The following is a 19,821-nucleotide window of genomic DNA, read 5'->3' on the forward strand; positions in this document are numbered from 1 at the left end:
TAGTGGTCTGACTTGATTGAAATACAGATGCCTCCAGGCAGTTACTTTAGAGTCAACAAACAACAAACCCTCAGGCTGATGTGTTGGGGGAGACTTAGCTTCAGGAGCTTTCATCCTACAAGCAGTATGGAGGTTGAGCACCAGGTAAGCTGACCAAATGGGTCACTTTGGTGAGTGTGGCCCTAGAAAGGAATGGGTCCTACTGGTTGTTGTCACTCACAGAAGAACAGAACCTCTTATTTTGATTCCAGGTCAGAAGGACAAGTGGATCCTTTCCATGTGAGGGACCACAGATAGCAAAACATTCAGGGTGGCAGCAGGACTGGGAGCACTGGTTGTGACACAGGGACAGAGAGAAATATCTGACTCACTTACAGACTTACAGATCAAGGTGTGAGCCAGAGGAAAAGAAACCTCACAGCCTGCCCTTGGATTATAAAATAATGGAAGAACCAAGAGGCCAAAGGTTTCCAGAGAGAGAGAAAAAAATCAGGAAAAGCCTGAAGCCTAAAACATTATTCCCTACACCCCTGGAGAAGAGCACAACAGAAACATAAAGTTAACAGGCAAGAAAATAGACTGTTAAAAAGTGTGTAAAAAGCAAAGAAAGGACTCAACCATAGAAAGCTACTCTGATAACAGAGAAGATCAGAGTTCAAGCTGAGAGGGGGTAAAAAAGCTTCCTGTTTCAAAGAAAAATGTAAAATGGTCAAAATCAAAAAAAGTGTCCTTGGAAGAGCTTAAAAATCAAATAAAAGAGGTTAAGGGAAAATTTAGAGAAGGAATAAGAATAATTTAGGATTAAGAGTAATATAGAAAAAAGAAAACTATGAAAAGAAAGGCAACCAATTAAAAAAGAGACAAAAAACTTGAAGAAAATAACTCCTTCAAACTTCGAATTGGTATAAATTACTATTGATGAGAGAAATAAACATCAAAATAACTATGAGGTACTACCTCACACCTATCAGATTGGCTAACACAACAAAACAGGAAAATGATAAATGTGGGCAATGTGAGAAAATTAGAACACTAATGCATTGTTGGTGAAGTTAAGAGCTGATCCAATCTTCTGGTGAGCAATACAAGACCAAGACCCACCTCTCTCAATTGTTTCATAAGCCTGATTGTGAAACGAAGGGCATTGTTTCTTGCTGAGGGTCACTTAGGCATCAGTTTGCGAATAGGATGAGACCTGTGCAAGTTGAGAAACTCCTAAAATTCACATTTACCACCCTTCCTCACACATCCAGCCCTCGCCCCCATCCAACCATGGAGGAGACTGATGCTCAATATTAGTATATCATGAGTACATAGAGACTAGAACTTTCTGATTTATTTCTGTTTTGAGGAAGGTCTGAGGCTTACCTCTACTTCCTTCATCTTTTACCTTGCTCCTAACCCCAGCACATCTCTGTGTGACTGCCTCAGGACCAGAGTTCATGGTGGGTTACTGGGTCAGCTTGTAAGCATAGTATCTTGCCTCTGAAAAGACTGTTGCTCTCTTTAGTGAGGCTTAAAGAAAATATTCTATCTGTTGTGTAGTTGTTTGTTTTTGTTGATGTTTAAATTCATCATGGCAGGCTAAGATAGTAAGTTCAGACCATGAAAATGCATTTTACATTTATTGGCTACAACTGCAATGATATCTTACAAACAGGTGTTTTTTTTTTCTTTTATGATAGAGCCTTTAATTAAACATGAATTAAAGATAATTAGTAAAATTTTAGAAGACAAATCTCAAGCAGTAGCTATGTGATACACAATGTGTAGTGCACTGAAGGCTGTTAAGAAACATGAAACAACCATACGTATATTTCTCAACATAAATAAAAACTACTTATCAATTAGCCTGCATTGTTTAACTGTCTAACCTATGACATACTCTGTCCTGTTGAATGTGGAACATGTTTAATCAGAAATTCTCGCAGGTGGAAATCTAGGGTGGTTGGTAGAGCTGATAGAGCAGTTGATAGAGCACTGAACCTAGAGCCAAGAAGACCTGAGGTCAAATCTGCCCTCACACACTGTGAGCTCAAAAAAGCATTTTTTTTACATAAGCAAATGTTTAATTTGCATTCATCTTAATATTCTTTGCAGTCATTGTCAAGTATAAGCTTCCTATGTAACATTTCTAGAGAGCACTCAAGTGTGTATATGTATGTAATTGAAAGGAAGGAGAAGGTTTGAAATTGTTAAAATTTAAAAAATTTAAAAAATATTAATTCAAGAGGGGCAATACAGCTACACAGAGATGCAGAATACCCTCTGGTTCATTGTTGTTTTAAAACCTTGACTCACCTCTCTTTCTCCCTCTCTCTCCATATATAAAACACATATACACATACACATATACACACATACACACATACATGCATAAACATATATACACATGTACACACATATGCCAGAGAATACCAAGTGACATAAAAATACAAGAACAAAGGGCATTTAAATAAAGAGAGTAGCAGGGTATATGATAATGAATTGGTCCAAGTAGTAAATATTCCTAACTTCCATACACAAATGGCCTGCTTCTTTCATGTCTCTAGGAGAGTGCTAATCAACTGCCCATTTAATATTCTGTCTCTCCAACATTGTGAGAGGGGAATACAATCATGAAATCATAGATTTAGATTTGCAAGACACCTTAATAGGTATCAAGGGTTATCAAGAACCCCTCCCTCATTTTGTTGATGGGAAATCTGAGGTCCAGAGAAGTGAAGTAACTTGCCTAGAATCACACAGCTGTTCAGTCATCTGAGGAAGGATTCAAACCCAGGTCTTTCTGATGCCAAGTACCCCATTTTGTTTACTATACAAAGTTGCCTCAGATTGAACCAATACGTGTAGAACTGAGACTTTGAGTCTAAAGCTATTCTACCTAATCAACTTCCTCTTCAATCAGAGAAGGCTAGACCATGCTGATTCCCCTCCTGCCTGAATTCCTGCAACTGTCATCAAGGTCCACATAAGAATACTATAGCTGAGGCCATGCCCTTGAAGCAATTGCCTTTTCTTCTCCCACAACTGTGTTTTTTTCTCCTTATAATCCTGCTGCCTATTTAAAATACTTTTGTGAAGCTCTCACAGAGATTTTAAAATCTCTTATTTTATAATGTGTTCTTACAGAGAGACTGTAAGTCACCACATTACAGGCTCTTGCAAAATCTGAAAAATATATTCCAAAAGTCTGCCACTATCCCTACAACTTCCCCCTCTAATAAAGAGGCTTTTTGGTCTACAGGTTGTAAGAATTAGAATTCATCAAAGCATCTAACATAGCTAGAAATTAGCCATATATAACTCATGTTAGCCTTGGGGCAGAACTACTGAACTTCTCAGGAATATGTCTCCTTGGTGCCAAAATAATAATTACAAAGAAATTTATAGCATATTGTTCTAAAAATATTATGATTGACATGATAATTATTAAATCATCAGAAAAGAGATTTGATATTTTTTGGAAACCAGGTTGTAGAAAGGAAGAACCATTCACCAGGAAAGAAAGACTAGAGCCATAGTAGCTGAAATGTTATTTACTCTTATTTTGAGAAGGCCAGTTAAAAATTCTTAGAGCTCAACTGAGATTAACTTGTGGAAAAAGTCTGGGAAAAAGTGTTGACCAAGTGACAAGAAAAGTAGCTAATGATATTTGGAATTTGTGAGTATCTGACAAGGATGAAGAAGTGTATAGATATTGTGGCTTTGAGAATTTGGAGAACTAAAAATTTCACTTGGTGCTCAATCTTACTCCAAGAGAGTGAGAGTAAATTATAGGAATAAGACATCAGCATTTAAATATTTCACATTCCAGAAACATCTAAGGGAGACCCAACACAAGTCAAGTGGTAGAAAATAAAATATGGGAGATTAAAGAAACTAACTTTAAGTGGAAGAGAAATTAAGAAGAGTTAGTGTTTGAAAAGTAAGATAAGGTTCTAGGAAAGCAATTAAAACCTTTCTGAGAAGTTACATCTGGGGCCAACAGCTAGATTAGAGCCATCAAATTCATTGGTCAGTTAACAGGTAAGAAGAAAACTGCCTTCTGTAAGTAGAAAGAAGACATTTTCTATCAGGAGAATAAGTACATACTGATAAAATTTGCACAAAAATAAATATAGAGTAAATTTTTGGAGGAATTCACTAGCAGCTGGGAGTATCAGAAAGGCTTCATGTACGAAGGAGCCTTTGACTTGATTTTTGAATTGAGATTTTCCCCCAATAAATTAAGCTCCTTGAGACCAGAGACTATATTACTTTTCTATTTTTAATTCACAGTGCTTTGCACACAGTAGGCACTGAATAAATGAATTTTATCCATTCATTATTGAATAGAGGTATGGGTGAGGATGGAGTATATTCCAGGCATTGAGGATAGCCTAGGTAAAGGAACAGAGGTGGAAGAGATTTTCATATGTGAAGAAAAGTCAGAATGGTGGGGCAAGAGCATGGTGTGAATAAAGAAGAGTAATGTATAATAATTCTGGGAGGATTGGTTGCAGCCTGTTTGTGAAGGGGGCAGCTAGGTGATGCAGTGGATAGAGCACCAGTGTAGGAGTCAGGAGGACCTGAGTTCAAATCTCACCTCAGACACTTGACACGCACTAGCTGTGTGACCTTGGGCAAGCCACTTAACCCCAATTGCCTCATCCTGGATCATCTCCACTCATCCTGATGAATATCTGGTCGCTGGATTCAGATGGCTCTGGAGGAGAAGTGAGGCTGGTGACCTACACAGCTCTCGCTCACTCAAAACAAAGTCAAATGCAAGTCAAGTCGTAGTTTCTCTGAAGGCATGATCTTCTTCAGCAATGAAGGATGAACACACACATACACACACACACACACACACACACACGTGTAGGACTATACGTGCCAAATAGAGATATTTTCATTTGATCCTAGGAGAATCAGGAAGCACTTTGATGATTTTGAGCAGATGGAATGGTCAGAAAATGAGTTTGGATGAATTAGTTTAGTGTCTTGTGGAAGATGGATTGGACCCAGTAAAGATGAACCAGTTAAGACAGACTATTTCAATAGTCCAGCTGAGAGATGAGGGCCTAAATAAAGGTGGTAGTTTTGTGCATATAAAAAAGGTAGAGTATTGCCAGGCCTAGAGGCCTGTGGGCTACCCAAGTCTTACCTTACCTCTATCGGAGGTCTTCAGCTGGCCAAACCGGATGCTTGTATGAGAGAAAGGACGTTCCAGAGTCGAACAAGGGTTGAGCTTTATTTCAGGGTCTAGTTACAAGTGCAGGAGAATTCTTCCTTAGGAGGGAGCGAAGAATCTCCCAAGGAGGCAAAGATCTTACAATAAGAGATTGGAAGTAGAAGTGTAAGTGGGGAGAGAGGGGGAGGGGAGAGAAGAGAGCGGAAAAGCGGAGCCTTCTGTCCTGTCCGCTCCACGCCCCTCCGCCCAAGAGAGCTTTCAGGCTTTCCTGATCCTACTTAAGCTCTCCAGCCGCATAGTTTGCATCTGAATACCGTGCTGTTAGATAACAATAGTGTGCCCAGATCCGGGACAATCTCGAGGGCGGGGAGAGCTCTCTCCCATCACGTTTCTCACAGGAAGAGGCGGAAATACACGAGATAGCTCGGTTCACCTCGATTCCCAGTCGTTTTCCTGGGGGGCCTCGTGAGAACTCTAAGATTTAGAAGTTCCCACCTTTACCTGCCAGAGACTGTCCACATGGAATTGAGCTTCCATCCCCAGCATCTCCCCCTTTTTGTTTTGTGCGGCGCGCACATGGCTCTAGAGCAAACAGTGGCTGGAGGCTGAGTGGATTAGGAAGGCCTTTAGCATATGAGTACCCCACAACAAGATTTCATTTGCACAGAAATCTGCAGCTAGCACAACTGACAAAGAGAGGCATCAAATAAAACAAAGATGAAGCTAAATGGCTGAGTTACAACAAGAGAAAGGGCAATCACTAATTCCAAAGCATATTCTAAGAGAAGCAGCTAGTGCTGGCGCCTTACACATCACCACCCCCTCAGTCATGCAAATGGATCTCAACGGCCAAGCCTGAATGGCCAAGCCTGTGGTATTCAGGCGAAAAGTTGGTCATCTCCCGAAAAGTTGGTCACCCCTTCCCCCCCCAATGTCCTGGGTTTGTGATATCAAAGTCCTCCTTCAGCCGCTGGAAAGAGATGCCTAGATGGAGTGGTCAGCAATGTTGGGATGAGTGCTGCTTCCTCTCTGGGCAGCAGGGTTAAAGCTGTCATCAGCAGACTCAGGTGGTGCATGATCCTTCTCCGGGGTCTCCGGGCTCTCCGGGGTCTCCGCCTCCTGTGTCTCCGCCGTCTCCGACATCGGTTTCCACCTACGGATCCTTCTAATGGGAATCCACGCATCCCCTTTTCCTGTGGAGACACAAACATACCCTGGACCCCATATTAGTATCTTATACGGACCTTTCCATTTCCCTGAGGCCATATCCTTTATCATGGCCCATTTCCAGCCTGGGTATTACTTTCCTTGCGGGGTTGTCTTGGAATAGTCACAAAATGTCTCATAGCTGGAGTAGTATGTGAGTTTTTTGAGACATGCAAAAAATTGTGTGTATACACAGCTATATCAAGCTCTGATTGTGTTAGGCAATCTCTTTATCTCCCCCTTTTTTGTTTAGCGAGAATCGCCTTTAAGGTGAAATTGATAAGAATGCATAGTGGCTGTTTATTTTGGTATAGCTGCTGCCAGGTGCTTACAAATGCTTGATTAACATCTGTAAGGAACCTGAATTTCCCGGATTTTTTCTTTATAACAAACACAGGAGCATTCCAGGGTGACTGTGATGGCTCTATATTTCCTTTTTCTAATTGCTCCTTAACCAATAGTTGTAGTGCCTGGAGTTTTTCTGGAGTCAGGGGCCATTGCTCCACCCAAATCGGGGTGTCTGACTTCCAGTTCAAGGGTGGGGACTCCAGTGCAACAGCAATGGCCCTTACTAAAAATTTGATAGCTTCATCCCCAGGCGGCTCATGATGTCTCTGCCCCAGATGTTAAAACTAAGTCCTGGAATCACCAAAGGCCATACGGTCCCTTGGCGATCCTCTGCCTCCCACTTTACTGGGTGCATTGTCTCTAAGGTATTTTGGCACCCTCCTATTCCCCACACTGGTCTCTGGCTTTCTTTAAGCTTCCAGTGCCGGGGTACTGAGCGACCGCTAAGGCAGGTCCTATCTGCTCCATTATCAAGGAGGCCAGTCATGGGAATTCCATTGAGCCAGATTGTACACTCAGGTCTATTCTGTCCTATTTCCTTTAGTAACTGGATTTGAACTGAGTGCTTTAAGGGAAGGGCAATAGCTATGGGAAGCTGATCCTGGCCCCTCCCTGTACTTATTTCTTTCTGCCCAGGGGTAAGGCAGGCTCTGGCTAAGCTCTTCCAGTCATTAGGAGTCAGAATGAACTGACCACTGAGAGTCTCAAGCATGGCTATGACAAAGGGTGAATTAGGGCCGTGCTTGGTACAAGCCTCTTTAAGAGTCGCTACTCTCTTCCACTCTATAGGTATGTGGCTCCTCCGAACCCCACCGGGGACACTGGGGTCCTCTATTTCTAGCACAGGAAATGTCCCTACGTCTTCTCCATTCTCTATAGCCTTTTGTATTCCCTTTTCCAAACTGGACTGTGGCCCTAGACTGTCTGACCAATGGAGCATGCTATAAGGAGGCGCAAAGGGAAGACACGGCGTATTCTCCCCTGCTTCACCTTTCCCATCAGCTAGATGGTGCTCCGAATCTATTTTTTCTCTACATTCCTTAACTTCTGCTAACCAGGGTTCTCCCCTCCCCTCTCTCCGCTTCCACTCTCATTCCAATCCCGCCCTGGCCTCTCAGGGCCTTCCAAAAGGCTCTTAATTACACCGAATATCAGGAAATCTAAATCCTCCAGCTCCCCGGGGCATAGTTGCTCATAAGCGGTCATTTGTTCTCCGACCGCTCCCCATCTATCTCTTGATATTCCTGTCTGGTTGAGCCAAGGAGAAACTTTCCAAATCCTTTTACAAAATTCTCGGAGGTCGTTTAACTCTATAGTGACCCCCGCCTCCCTGCATTCCCTGTAAAGTATCTCAGCCCAGACCTCCTGTTCCTCTGGCTTTATTACTGGCAATTGATTCCCCATCCCTGCCCTTTTCCCATGGGTGTGGGAAGCTACTCTCACTCTTTCTCTCCTTCCGAATCTAGGATTCGGGACTTGCGTCTTTCACAGGCCCTTCCGGGTGTTCCCAGGCACCCAGGATATCTGCGCTCCCTGTCCTCTGTTCGGAGACGCCAACTGCCTGGCCTAGAGGCCTATGGGCAACCCAAGTCTTACCTTACCTCTATCGGAGGTCTTCAGCTGGCCAAACCAGATGCTCGTAAGAGAGAAAGGATGTTCCAGAGTCGAACAAGGGTTGAGCTTTATTTCAGGGTCTAGTTACAAGTGCAGGAGAATTCTTCCTTAGGAGGGAGCAAAGAATCTCCCAAGGAGGCAAAGATCTTACAATAAGAGATTGGAAGTAGAAGTGTAAGTGGGGAGAGAGGGGGAGGGGAGAGAAGAGAGAGGAAAAGCGGAGCCTTCTGTCCTGTCCGCTCCACGCCCCTCCGCCCAAGAGAGCTTTCAGGCTTTCCTGATCCTACTTAAGCTCTCCAGCCGCATAGTTTGCATCTGAATACCGTGCTGTTAGATAACAATAGTGTGCCCAGATCCGGGACAATCTCGAGGGCGGGGAGAGCTCTCTCCCATCACGTTTCTCACAGGAAGAGGCGGAAATACACGAGATAGCTCGGTTCACCTCGATTCCCAGTCGTTTTCCTGGGGGGCCTCGTGAGAACTCTAAGATTTAGAAGTTCCCACCTTTACCTGCCAGAGACTGTCCACATGGAATTGAGCTTCCATCCCCAGCACTGCTTCACTGGGGCAGTGACCATATAATGAAATTAGAAATCTTTTCAAATATCAAACTAGAGAAACAGACTTTCAAGTCTGTTGAAATAATGGATTCCTAGGAAGGAAGCATGTACATATACAGGGAGCAGGAGGACCAGAAAGCCACAGTTTTTTGTTCCATACTTGTCTGAGTAAAATCTAATTTGAGCTTTAGCTATTTCAAAACAATAGAAGGCTTTGTTGTTCAAACTGTAGGGAACTGTCCCAACTCCCTAATTACAGTTATTAGCAGAGTATCATAGAGTAGAGGACTTTCATTTAGCAGGGAATTTTTAATTTTGTCTTTGAAAGACACCAAGGGTTTTTTTTTTTTCCAATAGAATAAACTCTTTGAGAACAAAGATGGTGTAATTTTTCTATTTTTATTTCCAAAGCAGACACTAAGTAATAGCATTTCATTCATTCACTATTTAATTGAGGTAGTAGTGAGAAGGTAGTACTTTCCAGGCATTGAGGAAAGACTGGGAAAAGGGTGTCACAGATATTGTGGTGGAAATGTTAAGATGCTGAATTGATGAGATAGTTACAGGTAGTAAAAATGAACAGCTGAGGATCACTCTAAGACTGTGAACTTCGGCAGTTGGAAGGATGGTGTTGCCCTACAAGAAATAAAGTTTTAGGGTAGGTCTTGAGTGAAAGATAATCAATTCTATTTTGAACATGCTGAGTTTAAGATGACTACAGGACAACAGTTTCAAATGTCTATTGGTGATATGGAACTGGTTCTCATTAAAGAAAGTAGGGCTGGAAATATATAACTTTGATTTATCTCTATAGAAAAGAAAATTGATCCCATGGAAGCTGATAAGCCCATCAAGAAAGAACCTAGAACATAGCCTTGATGTATACCCACAATTAAGAGGTACAGCTTAGATGTTAATTCATGCCTTCATCAGATGCTGGAATAAAAAGGAGAGAATGGATGGTGATAGCAGAATAGAAGTAGTGATATTCCTTTTTTGCACTCCCTTTGATTACAGTACCTATCACTGTACCTTTGGCATATTAAATCCTAAATAAATATTTGATGAAGGAATGGGAAGATGGCATGGGTGAATGGAGGAATGGAGGAACAAGTGAATAAATGGATGGATAACAAAACAAAATATTAATCTACTCCCTGGTCACAGACTTTTAAAAAATCATGTAAGAATGAGAGATATAACAAACTTCTCTCCAGAGATTTCCATTTTTTTCAGTAAGGAAGGTAGACTATTTCCAGTGCTGAAATGACTTAAGTTTCTCTGGCAATATTTAGGTTTACCTTAAATATTAGCACATGTTGCAGTGGGCGAAGGAGGTGGTACTTTCAATTTATCTGATTTTCTAGGAGTTAGAAACATCTATTAGCACCAAAAATGCTTCTATGACTCCACTATGAAATAGGACTGTATAAAGGAAGAGAATGAATTCGAGAGTGATTATTTCAGTAAGTTTGGGTTTGGTTCTAGCTGTATAGATACATCTTTCTGCGGGGAAGTTCTTTCTAAATGTTTCTTTTCAGCACATGGAATATTATTCTGTGATGTCTTAACAAGTTGAGCTTTATATTTCCCACAGAAAAGTTTCACTTTCCAGGAAATGTGTCAGAGTGAAAAAAATGTTGAAACCATTGTAGCATGGGAGCTATGTTAATAAAGACAGTTAAAATCATCTTAACATTTTGTGACTGTTTCCCCTGATACTTACATAAGGATATGCTACAAGGTAGAAACAGTTTTAAAATTGTTAAGGGAGAAATGCCTAAAGCCTGTCACAATATATTGAAATATATTTTCTTTACTTAGGTTGAATTATAAACTCATGTTGTGAAACTGTGGACTGATCAGTTGAGAAAAAAAATATCCTTCACATCATAAGCAGCCAACTTTCTCTCCTAACACAAGTTCATGGACTGCATTTTTGTTCTTTGTGCCATAGTGTGAGAAAGCTCACACTGAATAATACTATGAATGGTGATTGTTTATCTTTAGGATAGCTTGGTCCTTGGGGGAGATTCAGAGCAGCTCCATGCCTGAATGGTAACTCTAGAGTCAGAAGGGAAAGGCCCAGAAGAGTCAGACTGATGTCCCTCTAAAGGTGTCTATAGCCTCGTGGTATTCATGTCAGTTTCAGGAGTTTGGGAATGACTTATTGTTTACTATAGATTCTGGACAGATTTAAAGGAGATGAGGACAATATGGTGAAGGGCCAAGAGGAGCTAGAACAGAAAACCCATAGGAATGGCCAAGCTCCCACTAAGGTTTGTTTGGATTTGAAAGCTGGAGGATGGTACAGAACAAACATAGAGAAAAAGAAAATACCCAGGTGTTACATATTGGTGGTACAGTCAAGGTGTACATTTGGTAGTACTGTGGAAATTATGCCCATTTTTTTGCCTCACTTTTTACATTATCTTAAATCATTGCATGGGTGTGTTGGGCCAGTCAGACTGAGACCTGGGCAAGAATTTAACTTAAAAAGGCCATGGTCTTCCACTGCATCTGGAGTCATCTCCAGTTGATCTGAACTATATCTTGCCACTGGACCTACATGGCTCGTGAAGAGAAAGTGGGGCTGGTAACTTTGCACATTTAAATCCAATTCACTTGCAAGTCATGGCATTGCCTTCTTGATGTCATGGTTCTCTCCAAGAATGAAAGACAAACAATAACATACACATCCATGCCCCGCTTACTCCCATGATTTCTACAGAAATTTACAGAAAACTAAAGAAATGCAGCCTATAACATAATCAGTTATCTAGTTGATTAATTTTATTTATTTATTTATTTTTTTATATAACTTTTAACATTTATTTTCACAAAATTTTGGGTTACAAATTTTCTCCCCTTTTATCCCCTCCCCCCCCAAACCCAAGCATTCTAATTGCCCCTGTGACCAATCTGCTCTCTCTTCTATCCTCCTTCTCTGCCCTTATCTTCGTCTTCTCTTTTGTCCTGTAGGGCCAGATAGCTTTCTTTACCCCTTAACCTGTATTTCTTATTTCCTAGTGGTAAGAACATTACAGTTGATCCTAACACTTTGAGTTCCAACTTCTTTAGCTCCCTCCCTCTCCACCCCTTCCCTTTGGAGGACAAGCAATTCAATATAGGCCAAATCTGTGTAGTTTTGCAAATGATTTCCGTACTAGTTGTGTTGTATGGGACTAACTATATTTCCCTCCATCCTATCCTGTCCCCCATTACTTCTATTCTCTTATGATCTTTTCCCTCCCCATGAGTGTCGACCTCGGATTGCATTCTCCTCCCCATGCCCTTCCCTCTATCCTCCCCCCCACCCTGCTTGTGCCCTTGTCCCCCACTCTCCTGTATTGTGAGATAGATTTTCCTATCAAAATGAGTGTGCATTTTGTTCTTTCCTTTAGTGGAATGTGATGAGAGTAGACCTCATGATTTTCTCTTGCCTCCCCTCTTTATCCCACCACTAATAAGTCTTTGCTTGCCTCTTTTATGAGAGATAATTTGCCCCATTCAATTTCTCCCTTTCTCCTCCCAATATTTCTCTCTCACTGCTTGATTTCATTTTTTTTAAAGATATGATCCCATCCTCTTCAATTCACTCTGTGCACTCTGTCTCTATGTATGTGTGCGTGTGTGCATGTGTGTGTGTGTACTCTCACCCAGTACCCAGATACTGAAATGTTTCAAGAGTTACAAATATTGTCTTTCCATGTGGGAATGTAAACAGTTCAACTTTAGTAAGTCCCTTATGACTTCTCTTTGCTGTTCACCTTTTCATGGTTCTCTTCATTCTTCTGTTTGAAAGTCAAATTTTCTTTTCAGCTCTGGTCTTTTCATCAAGAAAACCTGAAAATCCTCTATTTCATTGAAAGACCATTTTTTCTCCTGAAGTATTATACTCAGTTTTGCTGGGTAGGTGATTCTTGGTTTTAGTCCTAGTTCCTTTGACTTCTGGAATATCCTATTCCATTCCCTTCGATCCCTTAATGTAGAGGGTGCTAGATCTTGTGTTATCCTGATTGTATTTCCACAATACTTGAATTGTTTCTTTCTAGCTGCTTGCAATATTTTCTCTTTCACCTGGGAATTCTGGAATTTGGCCACAATGTTCCTAGGAGTTTCTCTTTTTGGATCTCTTTCAGGCAGTGTTCTGTGGATTCCTTGAATATTTATTTTGCCCTCTGGTTCTAGAATCTCAGGGCAGTTTCCCTTGATAATTTCATGGAAGATGATGTCTAGGCTCTTCTTTTGATCATGGTTTTCAGGTAGTCCCAGAATTTTTACATTGTCTCTCCTGAATCTATTTTCCAGGTCAGTTGTTTTTCCAATGAGATATTTCACATTATCTTCCATTTTTCCAATCTTCTCGCTATGTTCTGTGATATCTGTCTTTCTCATAAAGTCCTTAGCGTCCATCTGTGCCATTCTAGTTTTGAAAGAACTATTTTCTTCAGTGAGCTTTTGAATCTCCTTTTCCATTTGGCTAATTCTGCTTTTGAAAGCATTCTTCTCCTCATTGGCTTTTTGAACCTCTTTTGCCAATTGAGTTATGCTAGTTATCAAGGTGTTAATTTCTTCAACATTTTTTTGGTTCTCCTTTAGCAGGGAGCTGATCTGCTTCTCATGCTTCTCTTTCACCCCTCTCATTTCTCTTCCCAGTTTTTCCTCCACCTCTCTAACTTGATTTTCAAAATTCTTTTTGAGCTCTTCCATGGCCTGTGCCCATTGGGTGGGCTGGGACACAGAATCCTTGATTTCTGTGTCTTTGTCTGATGGTAAGCATTGTTCTTCCTCATGAGAAAGGAAGGGAGGAAATGTCTGTTCTCCAAGAAAGTAGCCATCAATAGTTTTATTTCTTTTCCCTTTTCTGGGCATTCTCCCCCGCCAGTGACCTGACCTCTGAATATTCTCCTCACACCCACCTCGCCTCCTGGTCCTCCCAGCCAGCGTTTGGGCACTGGCATTCAAATGCTGCTTCCCACCTTAGGGCTTTTGGCAGGGGCAGGGCTGCTATTCAGTGTGAGAATTAAGTTCAGGTGGTCAGGTCAGGGCAGAGCCCCCTCTCAGGCTCAGTTCCCTCAGGGGGTTTATGTACAGACCTTCCACAATGGATCCAGGCTCCCGCCCACTTGGGGACCCCCTGTCTGCAACCACCTCTCAGCTTCTATCTCCTGGGGGGGCCTGAGCCATGGGGGCACCCCACTCCCCTCTCGACCCACCAAAGAGACTCTCTCCCCGACCCCCGTCACCTGTGGGTGGAGGGGCTTGTGCCGCTGCTGGAGATCCCGTCCCTGAAGCCTGCTCGGATCTGTACCTCTTGGAGCCGCGGCCGCTGCAGGTCTGGGCTGGGCTCCGCGTCTGCAGCGCGACGGACCTTTTGCGAGAGGTTTGCAGGTCCCTCTGTGGGTGGAGATACCCGTGTGGCCGCTGGAGATCCCGTCCCTGTAGCCCGCTCGGATCTTTTCGTCATGGTGTCGTGGCCGCTGCAGGGCTGCACTCAGCTCCCAGTCCCGGCGCCCAGTCCGCAGCGCAAAGGACCCCCCACAAGAGGTTTGCAGGTCTCTCTGGAACAGAAATCTCCCTCGCTCCAATATTCTGTGGCCTCTGGGTGCAGAATTCACCGTGAATTGATCCCCTCTAGCCGTTCTGTGGGTTGTGGGTTCAGAGCTATGTGTATGTGCATCTTTCTACTCCGCCATCTTGGCTCCGCCTAGTTGATTAATTATTTAACAGTATGAGAGTATAGTATGGGGAAGGTAGGTGGTGCAATGGGTACTCATCCTCCTAAATTCAAATGTGGCCTCAGACACTTATTAGTTGTGTGACCCTAAGGAAGGCACTGTTAGCCTCAGTTTCCTTATCTGTAAAATGATCTGGAGAAGAAAATGGCAAATGGCAAACCACTCCAATATCTCTACCAAGAAAGCTCCAGATTGAGTCATAAAGAGTTGGACAGAGTTCAGAAACACCAGAAAACGTAAGTATAGATTCTTGCCACCAGGTTTCACTGCATTCAGGCTACCTTCACCCGACACAAGCTATCTTTACCAGAGGTTCCAGCATCCCCACTCCTTATCACATGACACTCAGTATATGCTTTCTTTACTTTACTGTCCTACCACCCTCACCTCTCCAAGTTTCTTGTGTTTCTACCAGATTTAAATTATTTATAGATTTAGGTTAACCATCTAGAGTAATACTCCAACTACTAAAATCTCTCATCTCTGATCTGAGCCCTCATTTTACTTCTAGGAAACTATTTCTTTTGTGGCTAGGAAACATAATGGTTAGATCTTTGGACTTGGAATTAGTAAGACCTGTATTTGAATACTTTGAAGTCTCAGATGCTTAGTAGATGTGTGATGGGGCAAGTCACATAGCCTCTCTGAGCCTCAGTTCCTTATCTGCAAAATGGGCATAACAATATCATTAACCTCACAGATCTTGGGATCAAATGAGATAACATAAAATGTGTTTTGCAAACCTTCAAGTATCATATGCATGACATTATAAAGATATTGTCATAATCTTTCATAAAATAGTCAATTGAGTTTTATTGGCCATGTGCTTCATTACATAAACACTAAGGTAACTATCAGTATCAATTAACTATAAAATTGTGGTAGCATAGCAAACAAAACATTGAAAACAAGGTCTCCGCAAAAATGCAAAGAAACTGCTTGGTCCAATGAACCATTACCCCTTTATCACACTCATCCCACCTAGTAGATGGGGGGAAAGAATAAGTGGAATGCAGTTTCTGAACTCATAGGATCATAGATTCAGAGCTGGAACGTTCCTTAAAGTCCATCAATTCCATCCACCTCATTTTGCAGATGAAGAAACTAAGATTCAGTATCAGTGACTCACTGATGGCCACACCGCTAGAGTAAGTACATTAGACAGGACAAGATTCAGGCCTTCTTAACTCCTAGTCAAGTGTACTCTCCACTGTGCCACCTAACTGCCTCTAAGTCCTTGAAGCAAACAAGGAGAAAGTTACTGATTTTGAATCTAGCTCTTTCTCAATTCAACTGCACAGAGGAGTTTCATGGAAATGGCTAATCCCATCGAGTTTTGCTCTGGTGTGCTCATATGTTGCGCTTTTATCTCCTATCTCTAGTGCCATAACTTCACTTTGGCTCTGCATCTCCATGGGACCTTGCCATAGCTCTCCAAGGTCTATGTTACTTCTGCCTTACAGTGTGGAGGAAAAAAGAAAATAGGTATTTATTATGTGTGAGAAACTGTGCTGAGTACTTTACAAACATATTAGAAACACACAACCACCTATGGGAGGTAAGTGCTATTTTCTTCCATTTTGCAGTTGAGGAAACTGAGGCAGGCTGAGGTTAAATGACTTTTCCAGGGTCACACAGTCAGGAAATGTCTGAAAATGGCTTTGATCTCAGGTCTTCCTGACTGTCATCCCAGTGCTCTATTCACTGTGCAATCAAGCTTCCCAGCTTGAAAAGTTGTGAGGCCAGGTTGACCTCCATCACCCACTCATATCTCCAAGCATCAAAGAAATCTCTCTACCCCTGGACACATGTAAGGAAGAGCCTGGAATATAGCAGAAACCTCAAATGGGGAAAAACAGTTCAGTGGACAAGGCAAAGATGCCTGCCTACTGGCAAAATATTTCTTGATTCATTTAGGTCTCAACTTACACCTAATTGTTGACTGCAACCTTTCCCTTACCTCAATTGTTTATAAAAGAATCAAAGACAAATAGAAAAATTGAAAACAAGGAGGTAGTACATTGTTATGCAAAGAGTGCTGGGCTTGGAGCCAGAGTACTGAGGTTTGAGTAGCAGTTCTGACACTTACTGGTTGTGTGACTTCAGACAAGTAACCTCACCTCCCTGAGCCTCAGTTACCTCCATTATAAAATAAAGGGATTTGGACTACATAACCTTCAAGAACTTTTCATTCTAAATGAATAATGCTATTAAATAAGAGCCTCATAAAACAAAGGGAAAGAGGTTCAAGTTTGAATCATAAATTTAATAGCACATAATATAGAAAACAACGAGGCAGAAGAAAGGAATTGGAGAAAAAAGAAGATCCATTCCACCTGGCATCTACTTCTCTGCCTAGCCCCTCCCTGAATGAGCTCATTTCTTCTAAACTCACCACCATGAAGTTAACTCAAACCTTGATTGACTCCATCTCCTTCAGCCTTCTTTCTTCTCTGATTGGAGGACTGAGTACCAAACTCCTCCCAATGCCTACACTGGGCAGAACTGGACTTTTTTCAGTTCATTTCTTCTGGACATCTGTTCCCCTGCTTGGTTTCCACTCCACAAAACAATATGTTCCCCTGCTAGGTAGCCCCTGTTATCCTGTCCCTTCCCCCATCCTCCTTGCTTTCCTGTCTTGTTTTGTGTATTGTCTCCCTCTTTAGATTGTAAGCTCCTGGAGGGTGACACTGTCTTCCTTTTTTTAAAATTATATCCCTGGCACTTAGCACACAATTCCTGGCACTTCCTGAGCTCTTAATAAATATTTATTGGATTGGGTTGAATTGGAAAAAGAAGACAAAGATGACAGGAAGGTTAAACATTTGATTAATGTTTAATTAAATTGAGAGAAAGAAAGAAAAAGAAAGGGTTAACACAACTAAATCAATATTCTAGGACCTAGTTATTAGTTGAACTAGGGTACATTGCACATCTCAGTAAGCAATGGTTAATAGAAATTACTTGGATTTAATGATCTCATCTCTTTTTGAGAACTCTAAATGCTTGTAGTTGGGGTGTTCCTATTTGAAAATCTTGGTGCCTTTACAATATTTCATTTGGGATTATAGCTATGTCTTACACAATTATTTGCTTGATGTACTTCATTCTTGAGTCATAGGGTAGTAGGAGTCTTACCACCTGTTTCACAATTAGTGTTGTGTAAATGCCTTGCACTCATTTAGGAAGACATAGGAGCAATACAAAATAAGGTGAACATTAACAGCAAGCCCTTTATATTCTAGAATTGGCATCATTGGGTTCTTAGGTTTGAAAGAAGTAATATTATTCAGCACTGCAAGTGTACTCTATTTAAAAAAAAACACGCACCACATAAGTATCTCTTTGTCAATGTTGCCTTGTTTATCAAAAATTTCTGGAAGCCTGAGAGTGCCATCTGGTTCCTTATCAAAATTTCACCCCCATGATCACAAGCAAGTACTGTTGCCTTTTATAATTGTAAGGTTGCTTAGAAACATCCCAACTGTATTCACAGGTCACCTCTGTCACTGTGCCTCTCTATAGGGAAGCTTAAATATGTGCCTCTGTAGAATAGTGAAAGATCTCCAGGAAAACAACACTTTGTAAAATTTGTAGACGGCTTTATAAAACTACCAAAATAATGATTATACCACGTCATTTCATAGATTATACATATGCCCTAGGGGGTACTACCTGTGTGAGCCAGGCAATTTACAACATCAACATTTTATTTTAAGGAACTGGTCTTCTTCACTCTCCTGTGTCATCACAGAGCATGTGTGGCAAGGGTGGCCAGCTTGGTTATTTTCAAATCAGTTGATAAAGGAAGAAACTGGCTCAGCACAGGATAGCCTCATGAAGGGGTTAATGGTCTTGATACCCTTGATTCAATCTCAGAAGATTGAACTGAAAATGAAAACTCTCAGAAAGATGGATTTCTCAGATAACAAAGGGATGTCATAGTACTACTTTTCTAACCAAAAGAACAGGAGAGAACCAGTATTATAATTCCATCATATTCAGTGGAATGTGGAATAGAGTGATTCAAGCATGGCCACTGGAGGCTGGACAGAAAGTCCTGGAATAAAAAAGGTGGTATGTGGGGGAGAAATGACATTAACTGTATTTTTACAATGAAAAGCATCAGATCAGAAAATAGTATAGTATGTTTTAGTTGAACTTCATTCCACAAAACAATTTATCAAATCAAATGCTTTAATATTTCAAGAAACCATAAGTGTAGGGCACTCCCTCCCCCAAATCAGATCACAACACCTGAATACTTTTAGTAAATGCTCTTCCCGCATTGTTATGGACCAGTACATTTGGAAACCTGCAGCCAATCTGATGGTGGGTCTCTCTTTGCTTAGTTAGGCTGATGTTGGATGAAAGAAATACAGCCCACCCTAGAGGCATTCACAGAATATGGGCCAGGTGTCTTGGCACTCCCTGAGATGAGCCTTCTCTCTGAAAGTCAAAAGGCTCCTCAGGATAGGAGTGTGTTGGTAAATGTTTAATAACCAGCTTTCAAAAACATGTACTCAGGACATACTTTGAAGTCTAATCTATATTCTTAACATTTTCCCCATCACATTCTTAAGTCTTAACAACAAACAAAATAATAATTTAAGTTCTGATTTGTAGTATGGGGTAAATTCTCACTCTAAAATTTAATAATCTGCTTTGCAGGAAGTAACTAAGTGCTGGCTCCAACCACCACCGTCTGAAAATATAGCCTTGAAGACTTTTACTGACAGAAGAGACATGAGCTAGAGGTAGTGGGTGCCCAGAAGTATACAGTCAAAATATTTGCTGGTTTGATACTATTTACTTAGCATCAGCATTATATCCAACTGAATATATAGTTAGACAAAGCTGTACAATTTTAATCCTAGGGTCTTAAGTTCTAAGAAAGAGAAAACACAATGCCAACATCTGTGGGTGGAGAAGAGCTGAGAAGGTGATTTTTCTCAATTATGTTTCTGATTTGATTTCTCCATCCTCTGCCTCCTTTGGGAATAAGCTTCAAAGAAAGGGCAGGTATCCAGTTTAAGCTGTTTCTTCGACACTGAATAGCTCATCAAAAAGCCTGTCTCCTGGTGAGAAAGAGAGAGGAAAGAATTCTTTATTTTATTTTTGCAGTTCTTATGTTTGGCCAGGGAATGAAACATGTTTTCTACTCCCTTGAAAGGAA

This window comes from Notamacropus eugenii, chromosome 1 (genome assembly GCF_028372415.1).
Source record: "Notamacropus eugenii isolate mMacEug1 chromosome 1, mMacEug1.pri_v2, whole genome shotgun sequence".
NCBI lineage: Eukaryota > Metazoa > Chordata > Mammalia > Diprotodontia > Macropodidae > Notamacropus > Notamacropus eugenii.